Source organism: Kogia breviceps, chromosome 12, assembly GCF_026419965.1.
Source record: "Kogia breviceps isolate mKogBre1 chromosome 12, mKogBre1 haplotype 1, whole genome shotgun sequence".
In the NCBI taxonomy this organism is placed as follows: domain Eukaryota; kingdom Metazoa; phylum Chordata; class Mammalia; order Artiodactyla; family Physeteridae; genus Kogia; species Kogia breviceps.
In genome coordinates, this window is record NC_081321.1 from 71,208,665 (window position 1) to 71,225,704 (window position 17,040).

Genomic DNA, 17,040 nt, shown 5'->3' on the forward strand with positions numbered 1-17,040 from the left:
ACTGTGTCTTGGCAGAATTCATATGTTGAAGCCCTAACCCCACAATGTGATGGCATTTGCAAATGGAGATTGAGAGGTAATTAGGTTTAGGTGAGGCAGTAGGGGAGGGACCTTCATCATGGGATTAGTTCCTTTATAAGAAGAGACACCAGAGAGGATCCAGCCCCCTCCACCTTGCATCTCCCTTCTTTCTCTTCCTCTGCCATATGAGGACACTGTGAGAAGGACACCATCTGCATGTCAGGTAGAAAGTTCTCACCAGACCCCCAAACCATACTGACATCCTGATTTGGGGCTTTCAGGCTCCAGAACTGAGAGAAATAAATTTCTGTTGTTTAAGCCATCTAGTTTATTGTGTTTTCTTATGGCAGCCCAAGCTGACTAAGACACTAAGGAAAACAGATTATTGACATAAGCATTGTCACTGATTCTGGTACCTAAGCAGATGCAACATATGTATTTGGATATCTATTACAAATAAGAGTAGGTACCCAGGGTTCCCTTTTCTCTACCTCTTTGCCAACATTTTTTATCTCTTGTTTTTAATGACAGACATTCTAACAAGTGTGAGGATATATCTTATTGTGATTTTGATTTGCATTTCCCTGATGATTAGTGATGTTGAGCATCTTTTCAAGTGCCTGTTGGCCATTTGTATGTCTTCTTTGGAAAAATGTCTGTTTGGTTTCTCTGTCCGTTTTTAAACTGGATTGAAAGGGAACCCTGTTGCACTGTTGGTGGAAATGTAAATAGTTCAGTCAGTATGAGAAATACTATGGAGGTTCCTTTAAAAATTAAAAATAGACCTTACCATATGATCCAGCAATCTCACTTCTGGGTATATCCACAGAAAATGAAAATAGGATATCAAAAAGATATCTGCACTCCACGTTTACTGAAGCATTGTTCACAAGCCAAGATATGGAAATAGCCTAAGCATTGATCAACAGATGAATGGAGAAAGAAGATGTGAGGTATATACATATTAGATCCCCAGAACTTATTCACCTTCAACTCTAAGTTTGTACCCTTTGACAAGCTGCTCCCCAATTCCCTCTGGTAACCATGATTCTACTCTCTATTTCTGCGAACTCAACTTTTTAAGATGCCACACATAAGTGATATCATGCAGTGTTTGTCTTTCTCTGACTTTTCTTGCTTAGCATAACGCCCTTAAGGCACAACCATATTGTCACAAATGTCAATATTTTCTTCTTTCTTATGGCTGAATAATATTCCATATGTGTGTGTGTGTGTGTATACACATATATAGGGATGCTGAGTTTATATATTTCAATAAAATGGAATGTAATTGTGGTAAGATGGATGGAAGAATATCTAAAAGAATGAATCTGCATAGACAAAACAACTTAATTGGAAAAAAAGTGGGATGAATTTAAAAGACAACATGCTGTTGATATGTCATTTATGTAGAAAAATAATGGAATCTTGGACAGGTTTAGAGCAGACTGTTAAAAACCTGTACATCATGATACAGCTTTTGTAATGCAGCTTAAAAGAAGATCACTCAAAATAAATGAATAAAAGAAGCAACACTGGCACCAGAGGAAAAGAATATATTTTGTGACAGAGAAGAATCTAACATGGCTTATTGAAGAGGTATCATTGACTTGCACTTTGAAAGATCTTTGCAGAAATGAGATTTTTCAAAAATTTGACATTCTAGGTGTATCCAGTAGTTTGAGCAAAAAGGTAAAAGTTGAAAAGGGCAGGCTATGTTTAAATCAGTAATTCTGATTATACAGAGAGATATACAGATATATATCAAACTGGTTAAGAGTCATAGTTCTAAATTAAATCATTCTCCATCACTTATAAGCAGTACTTAATTTCTCTTTCCACAATTCCTTCATCTGTAAAAGAAACATAATTATACTATTTAACCAACAGGTGTGTTTTAAAATTGAATAAATACCTTTAACATTCTTAGAAGAGTACCTATTAAATAAATTGTTAATTATTTATTATGTCAGGAAAAAAATCTATTTCAATCAACAAAAAATATTAAGAAAAGGTCCAGTAATATTTCTTAATCCCAACACATGTATAATATATCTATAAATGTTAGATATTGTTCTAGATGTGAACATTAAACAGTAACGAGAAGAAAAGAATTACTGTTCTCATGGAACTTATACTGGAGTAAGGGAGAAAGTAAAAAATATAAAAACAAGCATTTTAGACTTATAGTCCAAGATGGAAGACCTTGAACTCACCTCCTCTGTGGACACACAGAATCTATACCTACATATAGACCAATTCTGAAGAAGAACTGAGATCTGACTGAACAGCTTTTGTACAACAATAGAAGGACCACATAAAAATGCATAGGAGAGATGAAGCCATGATATCAACAGAGACCCCACTCCTGACATGGAGACATGCAGTGGGGAGACATTTTACTGAGGGGGCCTGTGTGCAAACTCACCCATCATGGGGCACAACAAAAAAACAGTGGTTTAAAGGGCACCTAAACAATATGTGAAGGAAATCCGTGTGCTAACCCTAAAGCATCTGCCAAACAAGTGGGGAAGTGGTGGAACTCTCTCCACTATTTTGTGTGTAGGCCATTTTGTATGCACCCCCCCCACCTTGATGGCACAGGTAAGAAATACGGCCCAAATACTCTAGCTGGCCTGCCAATGATCCTTGAAGCCCCTGGCCTACACCAGCTGTAACCACTCCCCAAAAGGTGGCCCTGGCACAGCACACCCTGAAATCACATGAGGCCATGCCTGCTCCAGCGCTAGCCATAACACAAATGCAGCCCCGATTCCGTGTGCCCCAGGATACTCCCTGACTTGCACCCACTCCAGTTCTAGCCTTTCTGCCAAAGCTGTCCAGCACATATAGTGTACACAGAGGATGTTTTTACACAAGAGAGTCAATATTTGTATAAGTGGATCACCATCGAAAAAATAGAAACAAGGGAATAAAGCTAATATATAATGCAAAAGAGGGCTTGAAACTACATATTTAAAAGAGGGTATCATATCCCAGGAAAAAAAAAAATCATCCCAAATTGTCAACACTGAAGCGCACCCTAGTAAAATTACTTGACATCAAAAATAAAAATGCCATAAAAAAGGTGCTATAGGCAGTCAGGCAAAAAAATCTCCTTTAAATTGAGATTAAGCCAAAAAAATGGCTAATCTCAGAATTGTTTTGAAGAGTCTTCATTGTGAGAATAAAACATAAAAATGAGGAAAGAAACTATGAATCAAAGAGTTTATTTGAGTCAAATAATCTTTCAAGAACAAAAGCAATAAAATATTTTTCTATGAACTATTTCTGATATAGGTACTAATTAGCCAATCAAAAGACTATCAGAAAAACCCTAGGGAGTTAGCAACTGTGGAGGCATTTTACACATTTATCTATAGATGTAAGATTAAAACAAATGTGGGGTTTGGGGTGAAGAACAGAAGGTATGCTCAATGCAGAAATGATATAAACACCAAAGTTGGAGGAAAGAGAATAAAGAAAGCAGGAGTTATGCTCGCTCTTCACCTTTCTGATAATAGCTTACATCAAAAAAAAGGAACTCATAAACATTTCTCAAATTATTACATTTAAATTGGCTAAACTAAATATTTAAAATTGAAAGACTTTCACACTAGATTTCAAAAGTATCCTAACTCTCTGCTGTATATAAACGATAAACCTTAAGCAAAATGATTCATAAAGATTTTTTTAAATGTGCAGAGACATAGGCAATTCAAACATAAAGAAGCAGAGTCCACAATACCAGTAATAAACAAGGGTGAATTCAGGCCTAAAAGCATTAACAGCACAAATCAGGGGTCTTTATGACATTAAAGGGTACAATTAACACCGTGGATAAAATAATTATGATCATCTACATATCAAACAAGCAGTTCAAAATGCATAAACAAATATATAGGGAATACAAGGAGAAGAAAATACATTAGAGAATATTTAATCTCAACTCTGAACCTTTAACATATCAAGGGGACAGAGAATACTTAAAGATATAAATATACAGTTTTAATAAATGGTGGAGCTGAGCCTCAAACACATCATCACTGGCTCCAGAGACTAAGCTGCTTACCAGCATCTTATATTGTGATACTAAAGTGTCTCTTGAAGAGGACATGAAAAATCTCTCTTCTGATTAAAACAAGAAATGAGAAAATGAGGGTTGTTGGAGGTTTAAGAAAAAAAAAACTATTGAAATAATTTTCTGAGAGAGCAACAGACTGCAGTAATGAGGAGGTTAGTATGATTGGCAAGAATGCTAAGAACCTACTTCAGGTCAATTGGAATGATACAGGAGTACTTGATGGTTCCCAGAATCCAAGAGCAGAAACTGAGTGCAACCAGGACCCAGAAAAGCTATTCAGACTATCACTATGTCTCCTACTGTTACTATTGGGTGTCTCATCCCCACTTCCCTATGCTTCATTCTCCCATGTTGCTCTCTGCAAACTGCATTGTTCTTTCCCATTTGCACATAGCCAACAAATGGCTGACAAATTCCTTCTGTACTTGATTACCCAGTTTATACACCAAATTAAGATTGATTAGAGTTTGTATAACCCTACTCTAAATTCTAGCAAAAGAGAATTTAGTTGCTATAATTTAGGTCATGAGGTCATAGTTATCCCCTACTAATCTGCTAGGATTCCGGGCAGGATCAGCTAAAAGAATGGCTGCAATTCAGGAACCCCAAAAGTCCACTGTAAGTATCTCCCATTTTGCACATGTGGTAATTTAAGATATTTACTCAAGTGCAAGTTAAAAAGTATACCCAAAGTTTTCTTGATAGATCCATGCCTTCAATAATGTCATCACAATCATTTTTTTTTTTTTTTTTTTTTGTGGTACGCGGGCCTCTCATTGTTGTGGCCTCTCCCGTTGCGGAGCACAGGCTCCGGACGCACAGGCTCAGCGGCCACGGCTCACGGGCCCAGCCGCTCTGCGGCACGTGGGATCTTCCCGGACCGGGGCACGAACCTGTATCCCCTGCATCGGCAGGCGGATTCTCAACCACTGCGCCACCAGGGAAGCCCCGATCACAATCATTTTTGTTTAAATGATGACTGCAGAGTAAAACCTAACAGGCAATGTCTTTTTACCCAAAACAGTTCATTGCATTTTTTATCCATGGATACATAGGGATCATAATGAAAAGAATTCCACAGAAATAGTGTTTTGTGGGTAGTGGGCATGTGTCAGAATGGGGTAGTTCCTGTGAGAGTTTGTGGGGCTCTCCTTAGGCCGATGCATTACAACAGTTCTAGTTTGTTTCTGGAAATCAGCAACTAAGTTAAATTGAAACATAGTAGGAATGGGGAATGTTCTGCTAAATCTAAAGTAAAATGTTAACTTTGTAGTTCTATAATTTTATCCAATGTTTGTTTTCTCTAAAATATAAGGTACAATAAAATTACTATTTCGGTTCAAAAGAAAAATTCCAAAGACAGGCAAAGAAACTCCTTAGTTATCTGTTACTAATCCTCTATATTTCTATGATAACTGAGAGAATATGGTACTTAATTTTTTTTTAGAAAAGCAGTTCAAATTGTAATAGATGGCAAAATTGATTAACATAATTTATGGAATTAAAACAAAAATATTTCATGGTAATAAATTAAAAGATAATACAGAACAAAAATAGGAAGGCGAACAATAAAACTTTATACTTAAAAGGTGAACAAAAGAAAAGTATCTTGGAAAAAGGTGCATTTCACACACTTAAACTAATAGAAATTGTTGCAGTAAACCATGTTTGGTTTTCTGACTGTGAATAGCAGAAATACAATCCATTTAAACTCAAATAAATTTTGCTTCATATCCAAGTTACATATTTCAAAATAAAAGACATGACTAAAGACAGGGTTCCATGTCAAGTAGTCACAAATAAATGAAATAGAAAGATCATCATGAAGTATAAGCCTCCGAGAAAGGTTTGCAAGCTGCCTGGGACATTGGTAAATTTAGAGAATGACAGGAACCATAGAGATAATCAGGCTAACACACAGGTGGCCTCAGTCATCCATATGATTTGGAAATTGATACCTAACCTGTTTTCATTACTTTAGCAAACTCTGAATATCAAAACTTAAACAGCTGTCACATAATAATTCATGGTAGTTGTTAAGATTAAGCACTAAAAAATTCTAGAAATATGCATTTTAAATGGAAAATCTGTTACCAACAAAAGAGTTCAATAAAGCTAATTATCTGTAGATTTTATATTTCTAAAATAGTTTATTCAGTCAGAAAACATTAAAACTTTTATAATAACTTTTTTTCTATCTTCAATAGGAATACAACAAGCAATATAATAAAAAAAATTAGTCTGTGTATTTGTCATTTATATTGCTGTTTTGAGATACATTTTATATAAAGCAAGTAAATAAAATTATTTATATTTAAAACAAGTACCCTAAGCTTTTCAGATGAGAATATATCATTATGCATTACCTTAATATACTTCTACATACAAACTTTTTTTTTTGAATTAGTTAGCTTTGCTTCATTCATAGTTTTTAGAAAAAGAGTCCTGTAAACTTCAATGTTGTGTAAATTAATTTGAACTTTAGTTTCCAAGTACACATTCATGCTATGAATAGAGAAGCTATAAAAATAAACACAGTCTTCACTCTTTGAGAGTGAACAACTCCAAAAAATAAACTCAGAAACAATCCATAGGCACATTACCTGGTTAATGGATAAACAAAATTTGGTATGTCCAGAGAGCAAGATATTATTTGGTAATGAAAAGGAGCTGCAACATGGATGAACCTCAAAAACAGTATGCTAAGTGAAAGAAGCCAGACACAGAAGACTACATATTGCCTGATTCCATTTATATGAAATGTCCAGAAAAAGCAAATATAGAGAGGCGGAAAGTAGATTAGAGGTTCCCTTGGGTTGATGTAAGAAATGAAAGTGACTCTGCATAGAAATAAGATGTCTCTTTATGGTGATGGAAATGTTCTAAAACTGGATTGTGGTGATAGTTGCAGAAACAGTAAATGTGCTAAAATAACTGAACTAGACACTTAAAACCGATGAATTGGGCTTCCCTGGTGGCGCAGTGGTTGAGAGTCCGCCTGCCGATGCAGGGGACACGGGTTCGTGCCCCGGTCCGGGAAGATCCCACGTGCCGCGGAGCGGCTGGGCCCGTGAGCCATGGCCGCTGAGCCTGCGCGTCCGGAGCCTGCGCTCCGCAACGGGAGAGGCCACAACAGTGAGAGGCCCGCATACCACAAAAAAAAAAAAAAAAAAAAAAAAAAAAAACCGATGAATTTTATGGTATATAAATTTACCTCAATAAAGATGTTTAAAAGGAGGGTTTATCATATAACTATGTGTGCTTTCCAGAGATTAAAATAAAAAGGAAAATACCCCCTCCCCAAAAAGAGTAAACTCATAGGAAAATACAAACCTCAATTTTGTTTTTATTAATTTGTAAAAGTTCCAGATGTGATGCACAATAGTAGTTTTAAAATAATATGAACGATTGTTTAAAGTTTTGAGCTGGTTGATTATGCCCACCTACCACTAAAGATAAAGGAAGGTTACAAGTACCAGCAAGATACTACATGCAAAGTACTTATCTAATGTTAATAATCTAAAAAATACATTTAATTATATAGTCTATATATCCTTCCAAACCTCTAAAAGCAGCTCTTAAATAACTACTAGACTTTGCCATTCTTTAAACACATTCTTACAATTTTAAAAACATTTTGAAGAACTGAGTAACTATTTCAAATAAATCAGCAGTTAAATATAATGCAACAATCAAAACTTTCTACAAGACTTAAAAGTTTGATATATGTCCATTCAAGCTGTTAACATTACATTCAATCACAGAAACATTATATTTTCCCCTTGCTTTTCTCAATTTATTGCTGCAAAAATTATCAAGTGCATTTATAACTTAGAAGTAATTTCAGTGACCCAAAGCAAAAGACTGAGATTGCAACATTTTTTTGACATTAATAATGTTTTCGTGGCACAAGTATTTTGTATTTTTGCTTGCTTGTTTTATAATTGTTGTCACTTCTGCTGAAGAAAGAAAACTGATCATTTTCTTGTCTGAATTCTGACTTGTCTGTTACATTACAAAGCTTGAAAAAAGCTTAAGGGAACATTTCAATAGCAACCTCACAATAACTTGACTATTTTTATTTGTTTCTCTTACCCAAAGACAGAAATACTAGATAAAGGGAATGACAAAGCATGTTGACATACATATCTATGGTTCTTTATACTGCATCTTTGTAGTGGGAAAAAATGCATAGATGAATATATTTTTTAAATGATCCTTTAATAAGCAATGAAATGGTTTATTACTGAATTTTACCTCATGAATGTATAAGGTAACACTCTAGTGTATAGTGTATGTATACACACACATGTCGACGTTTATATCTATGCTTTTCAGTGGCCAGACCTACCTGTCCATGTTAGAGCATGGGCCTGAGTCTCAGACTCCTGTTCAGTATCTCTGTGTCTGTATCTGCCTGTCTGTGCTTATCTTCCTGTCTATTCATCCATATCTCTCTGCAGTATATTTCTGGCTGGCTGTCAGTTTGCCTGTTCCTGTATATTGGTCTACCGTCCCTGTCCCATTACCAGTTCCTATCTGTCAGTCTTTCTCTACATGTCTTTGTCTGTCAGCCTATTCCTGTTTGCATATCTGTTGGGCTGTACGAATTGGTCTGTAGGTATGTGTCTGTCTATCCATGACTCTATCTGTCTATGTGTACATATATGCAAATTAAGATTTTTCCTTTAGTATAGATTTAGTCTACACTCTACCCTGTGGTCTACGTGGGTGTTTACCAAAGGTTCGGAGATAGCTATTAGGGGTCACAAAATGAAAACAAGACTTGAAGCTAATGACAAATACAACGATTCTCACTATCAAAGGAGAATACAGAATAACTTAAACTCTTCAGAGAATTCTTGTTATGTGTATATCCTAGTTCCCAACATTATTCTCAAGATCTAGCCCACACCTACCCCCATTGACAACCTAGAAATCATTATCTTCTTTTCAATGTTAATCTTCATTCCTTCATGTAAATTCCACCAATTCTAAAGATTTTCCTTTCCCTAGAATATTCCCAATTTTAACTTCATAAGGATAATCCAAAGGAGAAAAAAAAAATCCCTGGTAGAATATTTTCTAACACATGAATTATTTTGTGAGGAATAACACTAATTAAAAGTATGGTGGGAGAGAGTTGCAAAAATAAACCAGGGTGGGGTTTAATGCTCTAATTTCTATATATTTCAGGGTCCATTTACTAGTGAGAAGATGCTTCTCAATAGTATTCTACCTGTGAACTAAAGATCTGTGTTTCAAGTCTTCTGTGGGTAATTCTTGAAAAAAAAAACACACACACATGACACTCATAAACATGCACACAAATACCTTCATACATACATTCACATGCCTACTCAATACTTCTTAAAGATAAATAAAACTATTTTTAGAGAGAATAAATCTAAATTCATATTAAAAAATAATTCAAATATTATTTTTTAGAATGCCTATATAGAATGCCCATATTATCCATCAGTCCCAATGAAAATATACAAATAAATTTTACTTTGGTTTTGCTCTACAATGCACAGTAACCTACCAGAGCCTAAAATAAGGGCCCATTATAACAAATTCCTAAACAATAATAGTGTTTTATTAAGGTTCTTCGTATACACAAGCATATATTTTAATTACTGGAAATTATAATGAAAAGCTGGAACTACTAAGACTGGTATTTTACATTGATTGACTTTGGAAGGTGATTGACAACCTTCCACTTTATGATGATTATATTTCTTTATTAGAAATATAAACATCTGACAACATCACAAGGATTCAGTTGTGCAAATGAGGTGACAGAAGAATAATTTATAAAGTAGGTCAACTGTACTTATATCATATGGGAGTGCTGGCCTATTTTTCTTTTTAAAGATGTTCTACCAATTCAAATTTGGCTAGAAAATATGATTCAGTTCTACAAAAATACTGAAGGCATATCAGACGTATTGATGAAATTAAAAAGGACAACCTAGATATTCACACAGTACACAACATATGTTTCTTAGAATTAAAGCAGAATTGCCACCTGGCAAAGTTTTCACTCAAACAGGTCCTTGTACAAGCACATTCAAATCTACTACCTGTTGATACTATTAAAATGACTAGAAATAATGGAGTATTTATACCCAGTTGTCAGTTTGGTTTTTCATGGATTTCTCCATCCACTAGGAATTATTAAGTTCAGTATTAACATGCTTATATGTGAAATTAAATATGAAATTCCTGTGAGTTTCAAAATTATACCATTTTGTTCTTTCGGTTTTCTATGATAAAACTACCTTCTTTATCCATAATCTCTTGCTATACGATATTTTAAGGAGAAAAATACGTCCTAAATTATATTCTATATAAGAAAAAAAATGGAAATTACAAAATTAACTAGAGAACTATCATATCTACTTCATTCACATAAAATGGAGGGTTAAAATAAGCACTATATCATTTCTCCTCTCTTTCACCTGAATTGCTACTTGATATGTACTTTCCAACATTTTCATACCTGTTTCTACAGTAAACATGAAACTCTACCACGATCTGAGAGTCATTATGGTAGATTGATTACATGCCAGACTCTGGGCCAAAGATCCTGTATCCAAACTTTTACAAGTCACCTAAGTTACTTATGGTAAATAACCATGGGCAGTTGTTTCATCTCTCTATTCTCAAATTTCCTTACCAGGAAAATGATTATAACAGCAGATACTTTGCAAGGTAGTTGGTAGGTAACATGAGAAAATTTATGTTAAGTTTTCAGAATATCTTTAGCCCACAGAATGTATTCAACAAGTGTAAACTGCTATTATTATTATATATTTTTTTCAGATTTTGTTCTAATGTTAGGACTTGAAAGGGTCCTTTCAGAGTGAACATAAAATACTCTAATCAAAATACTCTACATTAAATTGAGGTATTTGGAAGAATTTTAGCAGGAAAAAAAGGGCAAAGTTATATTTTTAGGCTAAAAATCAGTGGTGCCATCTGTAAAGTAGACTCTCTCATGTAAGAATGTGGAAGTTTAGGAATATCTTTTTGCCAAACTTTGGAAGGATTTGAAAGACCTTTCTAGAACAAGAGTTGGAAAACTATGCTTATGGACAAATATGGCCCCAAGAATATTTGTTTTATTTGCTTTTTGTTGTTGTTTTGTTTCACATTTTTAAAGGGTGAATAAGGAGAAGGAGGGAAGGAGGAGGAGGAAGAATATGTGACAGAAACCTCATTGGGTCCACAAAATCTAAAATGTTTAAGTGTATTAATTTGCTAGGGCTTCCATAACAAGTACCACAGATTGAGTGGCTAAAAGAGCAGAATCTTTTTTCTCTCACAGTCCTGGAGGTTAGAAGTTGAGATCAAGTGTCAGGGGGGTTGCTTTCTTCTGGGGCTTCTCTCCTTGGCTTATAGATGGCCGTCTTTTTCCAGTGTCTTCACATGGTTTTCCCTTTGTATATATCTATGTCCAAATTTCCTCTTCTTATAAGGACACCAATCATATTGGATTAGGACTCACCCTAATGACCTCATTTTAACTTAATTACCTCTCTAAAAAATCAATCTCCATATACAGTCACATTCTGAGTTACTAGGAGTTAGGACTTCAGCATATGAATTTTAGGGAGAGACAATTCAGCTCATAACTCTTATTGGTAGGCCTTTTATAGAAGAAAGCCTCTGCTCTAGAAGGCTGAGGAGGTTATATCTGCCACAAGTTAACCAGTATTTTCTTTGTGTCTCCTTTCCTATTAGTTTGTCAATATACAATAGACATAAGGAGAGAATTACTAAGCTTAAAGATATCTACTTTCCCACTAAGAATTTGCTGAGAAAAAGAACACCTCAAGAGACTGTGGCTAAGCTGTTTATGGTTAGGTCAAAGGGGCAGGGCTTAGTAAATAAGACAATTTACTTGGAAGAAACCATAGGTAGGAGAAATATGTAGGTGAGCACAAATCTGGGACCCCCCTCAAAAGGTGGTCTGAAGACCAAACTGAATACAGGAAACCTAATATCAGAAGTGGGCATGGAGAAGGTGATGTCATAAGAAAAACAATAATACTTATTAACATTTTTTAGCATAGTTGACCTTTGAATAACTTGGGGATTAGGGGCACCAACCCTCTAAGCAATCAAAAATCTGCATATAACATATAGTTTAGTCTTCCAAATACATAGAGGAAGGTTCCTCCATATCCTCAGTTCCACTTCCTTGGATTCAACAAACCATGGATCATGTAGTACTGTAGTATTTACTATTGAAAAAATTCTGCATATAAATGGGCCTGTGCAGTTCAAACCCATGTTATTCAAGGATCAACTGTACTTACATGAACAAGCCCCTGTAATGCTATTTTGCAACATTCATATGACTATTATTATCCCAACACACACACACACACACACACACACACACACACACTTGTACAAATTAGAAAACTGAGTTGGAATTAGAATATAGATTTTAATTTCCTTAAGTACTGGGCCAAAATATCCAAAGTTGGGGATCAAAAAACAATAAAACAAGGACTTCAAGGATATTTTGGAAAATGAAGTCAGATATCCAAACCTTCACCTTCTCCTTATTGATGAGTAGGTAAATTCATAGATTTAAAACAGGATTGGCACTGACCAAAAAAAGAAGAGCTTTTCAGCAGATGCTTACTTTTGTGTCTACATTTTGATCTAGTTAGAATGTGCAAGATACTTTCCTGTCATGCCTTTCAAAATAATTACTTGGTAGTTCCCTTTTATAAAAAAGACTTTTGTACATCTATTTCCAAATTCCAATACAAATACAGATATATACAGATATATAAGACCGACTCGTATTATGCTTAATTTCCCTCCCCATATAACTCAGAATATTAAAGTAGGTTTTCTGTACACGCTTCACTCAATATGAAATGTATCTGAGAAATTCAAAGTATTTTTCAGCAGTCTTGTCACCTAAAGAAAGCAGCTTCTACTTGGATTTGCATACTCTTTTTGTAAAGATTCAAACTCACAATTAAGGTCAACATCCGGTTGGATTTAACATTTGCATTTGACAGTTTCACTTTCGTTAAAAAATGTTTATCATTTTTCAAAGCAAAACCTGTCTTTTATTTTAATAAAAGTTTTCATATATTTGCTTTGTTCCTTGAGGGGTGGATTTGTATGCTTGAACAGCCCTATGCAGTTGGAATTTGAGGCCATCTCACTAGACAAGTTACTGTACCAAAATAAAATGCAAATGAAAGGGGCAAAGGGCACATTATAATGAGCAAGAGGGTTTACTGTTTTGTCTTCTATTTCCATATCCTTTGGGAGAAGGGAAAAGTGGAAAAATGAGATATAGTTCTATCTCCTTTCCCTGGTAAGTTATGGTTGATAATTTTGCTATTTGAAAGCCACAGGGAGTATGTCAACTGATTTCTCAAACTAATCTTAAATTCCAATTTTATCTATGCATGAGTAATGCTTTAGTAATTCTACAGAGTACTTTAGTGCCAAGCAATAACTACATAATCAATACATTATTTTTATTACCAAAACTGTTAAACAAATATATCTGTGATATTACACAGGTATATATACATGTCATTGAAGAAAGAGTCAAGGTGATTTCAAAATAGAATATACTGTATGTGAAACTATGATAAAATGCGTTCAAAAACAGATACTGCTTATTGAGCATATGTTGTGCACAAACTATGTGTTTGTTACTTAATGTGCATGATCTTTACTACTCACAAGAATTATCACAATTATACCACTGACAAGATAGAGGTATGGAGGAGATGATTGGCCTACACAAACTTGATTAACAGATTTAAACCTAGTTTGTCTTACCCCCAATCCAGTGTTCTGTCTACAATGACACTTTGACATATAAAACAGTTAAGGGAGAATCTGAAAACATCTGGATGATTAGTCTGGGATCTTCAGTAAAGCTGAATGCAAATTATTGACTGAATATAGGACTGTTCATGCCTTACATGCACATTAAGTAGCTACTAAAGAGTCAGACTTAATTGCCTTCCTCTGTGGGCACCAATTAGAAATCTTGAAATATTAATAAACTGGCTGATTTGGGAGAAATATCATTATGTATTTTCTTCCTACATATTGCTTTGCACTCAATAAATATTAAATATTTAACAGCAACTAATAAAATGAAATTATGGTAATATATTTTACAATGAACTCACCATAAGATGAAGTAAAACAAGTTTTAGCACTAGATCTGGAAGCTAAGCAGATTTAGATAGCGGCGTAAGTGAATAATCCTCTAGGAAGTTAAGAGACACTAACATGACTGTGGTAGAAAAAGTTAATAGGAGGTTAGAGCAATAAAAAATTTTATTGCAATCTGAAAATTGAAACTGGCCCTCCTGGTTTTCATATTTGTTGTGTTCATCTAACATCCAAAATGTAAATTAAAGGATATATTTCTAAGCTGCTGTCATTTCTTCCCCATGCCCAAACATGAAGTGAATATTATTTCATTATCTACTGGTAGTATCTTACTCTGAAAGAACATAAAGTATGTTCCCTGAAGTTATTGCTTTTTTCCTACTTGTGCCCTCTTTTACACATAGTCTGAGATTTTCAGAAGAGCTAATTGTGATAATAATCTTAAAAAGGATGTTAAATCACTTTATCCTTTGGCATTCATAACTCACTGAATTGTGAAACTGAGAATCTCAGGAGTGTATGCAGTTTCAGAAGCACACTTCTGTAGATTTAAATTAGAGCGACAAGTTACTGGGAAGAAATCAGGCTGGGAGCTAGCTCACTTTTTTCTTTCTTAAGTGAGTGGAGGGAAAAATGTTCCATAAAAGAGAGAAAAAGCTTTTAAAATGGAAGAATCCATAGGGAAACCTTAACTTAAGCCCCTGTTCCTCAATTCTTGTAAGATTCATGAAAAAAGAAGCACTTAAAAGTACTCTTTGAGGACTCTGTTCTCCTCCTCTTCCATTTTTTGCTTTTTTACAACCCCTCTGAGGATAAGAGAGAATGCACTTAAAGTTACTATTTGGGTGACTCAGTCCTTCTCCGTCTCCTTTATTCTTCTAATAGTCTCTCAAATGCTCCAAAGAAATTAGACCACATTTAACAAGAGCCTTCCTGAAGCTCAGCCACCATTTCCTCTCCCAAGTCTGTGATTAACCCATTGATGGGTCCACAAAGTCTGTGTAACAATCCAAATACGGCAGCAGAGACACCATGCTCCAGGCCACATGCACCGGCTGTTCTACCTATCCTAGTAGTTATTTCTGACATGTAAAAATATTAATCCACGGTAGGTTTCACTGAGTGAATTAACACAATAATAAAATACTCAGAAGCATCAAAAGCCCTCATATCATATTTTAAAATATTTATTCAGTTTTCATAAACTCACTGTGATTACTATGTGCTTGCTTTCTGTCCTACACCCCTACTTACTCTGACACAGAACAATGCCCTACAAACATATCTTTAACTTTTAAGAAACACGCACAGAAGTCACCCCTTCCTGTCTAATATATCACAGGTATAATAAGCTAAATTCCAGGTCAGGATAAGGCTTTCTCTGTTTGTATTGGTTCAGTTAATATTCAGAAGTTTGTCACCTTTTAACATTTTAGTTTGCTAAATAAGTTTTGTGTTTTCTACAGATGTATTGAGGTTTTTCGCTTCACAGAACAAAGTTGAATAATACATCTTTATAGTATGTGCCTTTAACTTAAACTATAGCAATTTATTTTAGTAAGATGCTTGCAAACTCAAAAATAAAGAGCTGCAAAGCCAACAAAGCACACTGATGTAATATTCTCATGAAGACTCCTACTGGAGTTCCTGTAAGTATTTTTGTCCTTCATATATTCATATATCATAAGCATCAATGACCCCAAAATTAATAATAGCATTTGAGACAAAGTTTTGTGTTTGGGAACATACAGAGAAAATATCATGATTATGTAAAAAGATTAAAACATGTATAAGGTTAAGTGAGTTTCTAAAGTCTGTATTTCCCTTCATTATATATTGCAGCTACAAAAGAAAATCCTCAAGAGAATTAATATGAACTTATGATAATGCAGCCTACAGCACGGTTCTGTTTTTGCCTATTTTTGCTGATAATGCAATTCAAACTATACCCTATTAATCTTTAGTAAAGGAATCCGATTATTCACCTATAAACATGCAGCAATAAGGTGTCATTCTTTAGTCAATACCGACTACTTAACATCTCTCTTTTTTACAGGTTTGGATCCCCAGCTCATTAGATCATTACCTGATAAATAGGAAGAGGGTAATGAATTGAGAAAATAACTACGTACCTTCAGAGAAAACCTGCCCGATAACAACAATCCATTAGAAAACTGGCAATATCCTCTGATCTATTGCCCGCAAAGCTATGACTTGATGGAGAGTTTCATTCCCTGTGCTCAGTTCTCCAGAAGAAAATCAGCACAATTTAAATATTTCTTGGAATGTGACAGCTCTCTAGATCCCTGGTTGCATTCTGTTCCCCAGGGAAGGCAATCTGGTGTTCCTGTGTGCATAGAGCAGTGAAGATGAATTGAATATGCTGAGATAAATTAGGAATGGCTAAGTTAAAATTGTCGTTGCTCCAGACTCTCTCATCTGCAGTCTGTAAGCCTGTTTTTCTGTGAAAAAGCTAGATGGCAGGCTGCCTCAGTAAGTTCTTCTTAAGAGACACAGAGCATTTTCAATGAAGAAAAATTCTCCCATTATCTAAGCTAATGTGACTGCTGCTAAATCTAGTTTTTAAAGTGTCTACTGGCATGAAACTCATTTTCACTGTTGCTTTCTTTCAAGCTATAGTCCAGAATCCATACTATCATGCTATATACATTTCTATCTGAGAGAAACATTTAAAGTTTTCAGTTAACATATTAAATCGTATCCCTTTTTGCAGTTTTAGGGATCATTTATGTACAGGA

At 34.8% G+C, this 17,040-nt stretch overlaps 1 protein-coding gene across 5 annotated transcripts in view; it reads right to left on the bottom strand.

Annotated features, from left to right (window-relative positions):
• The window catches only part of MGAT4C (MGAT4 family member C), a 629,413-nt gene extending 612,653 nt beyond the window's left edge, over positions 1–16,760 (bottom strand). For 2 of the 5 annotated variants that reach the window (XM_067008318.1, XM_067008321.1), the window contains exon 1: positions 16,414–16,552. The gene's annotated coding sequence lies outside the window, so the exon portion shown is untranslated. Of the gene's footprint in view, positions 1–16,413 lie in introns of all 5 variants that reach the window. The other 3 variants (XM_067008319.1, XM_067008317.1, XM_067008320.1) reach the window with 3 other exon arrangements.
• Between the last annotated feature and the right edge of the window lie 280 nt (positions 16,761–17,040).